Here is a 1717-nt window from a genome sequence, read left to right on the forward strand (position 1 = left end):
AATGCCAACTCTTTCAAATTTTCTTTTAGTTTAGAATGGAGATCGAATACATGTGTAAAGTGTAGAGAAGTCAAATGTTTTGATACTATCGCAAGATGAGTCTTAGATTGTATGTACTCTAAAAGATTTTTGGATTTTTTTTAGTATCCACATCCGATTCTTGCCACCTCTAGAATAGGAAGTTTTACAATGACTTTGAAGCCCGGCTTTGATTGCTGATAAAATAGATGTTAATAATTTAGAATGAGGTTTCGTAAAGCACTTGGAAGATCCAGCCGGTTACGAATGGTTGTAAAAGAAAAACATAATAAAAGCTTCCACAGGTTTGTTCATGATAGTCCTTAATCTGTGGTCCTTATCAAGCCTTATATGATTTAAAATTTTAATAATTAAATTCAATAAGATTTGAAATATAAATGTTAAATATAAAATTTACAGCCATTCTTTTTCTCTATTCTTTCCTCCACTATCTGGAGTACCACTACTTTTGTAGTGTAGCACGGATAAGCAACTGATTTACTGTAAGCAACTGTGTGCATGTGCAGGAATATTATACAGTGAATATGATCGATGCACAAACCAGTATTATTTCGCCTAAATATATTGTTCTAGATACTGGTATAAAGGATACCAACACAGCATGGCGTACCCACCACCAATTTACAACGCAACGGCAGTTGGTCTTATCCAAAATGAGCTAAGGCTGTGATCTCAGCTGGGAGCTCAATCCAAACATAAAACTTTAAAATAACTTAATGTCAAATCACTTTTTCTAAACGTGCAGGAAACTGTTCCATCACCATACTATATACATTTGAACTCCATATAAATCATACATGTTATGTCAATTATACACTAATCAATGTCTATTACTTTAAAAGTTCATGCACTGTGGCATATACTAAAATCTAAAATCACTTCGTGTACCACCAAATTTTCAATGTTACTGTGGCAATTTGTAACTCAGCATATTACTCAACTTTCTATTGTTCATTCTAAATTAAACCAATATGCACATCTTTATTGGTACTTCATTCAAGTTTCCTTACACTGCACCAGTAGCCTTATATCTCCTACTTCACTAAAAAAAAAACACACACAAGTTCAGTTAGGGAGAAAATCAGTAGCTTACATAATAGTTACTTTATCACCAATTTGGGACAAATATTTTATTATCCGAGTATAATTACCTTATACCTTAATAGAAAAATAATTTCTTAACTTAATAGAACAACTTAGCCATTTATATCAACCCTTAAGTTTCCTTACAAACTTAAATATAAGTATTGCAAAAAATATATCAGAACACAAGGCTTAATTACGTAACATTAAATTGTCATATTAAAATCCTTAAACTTTTGATTAATAGTAACTTAATAAATTTCCATTAGAATTTGAGTCCATTGGGTGATTATCACTTTTTAAAGTCTTAACACATCTGCTTAATCCAACAATCCTTAAATCCATCCTGGTGTTTTGCAAAGTTAGAATTCCTGGTCGTTTGAGTGCGTTTTAAACAGTTTTAACTATGGTCTACAGATAGACCATCAATTAAAGACTGTGCGTGATCCTATGCCCCGAAATATGCTGCCCACACATACGAAACTAATTATTTTTCATTAAAATTTACTAACTCTTAAAAAGTCTTACATTTTGCAAATAATTATAAATTGAACTTATATAGATATATAATTTTTTTTTATCCCCACACAATGTT

This window comes from Mytilus edulis, chromosome 9 (assembly GCF_963676685.1).
Source record: "Mytilus edulis chromosome 9, xbMytEdul2.2, whole genome shotgun sequence".
Lineage (NCBI taxonomy): Eukaryota > Metazoa > Mollusca > Bivalvia > Mytilida > Mytilidae > Mytilus > Mytilus edulis.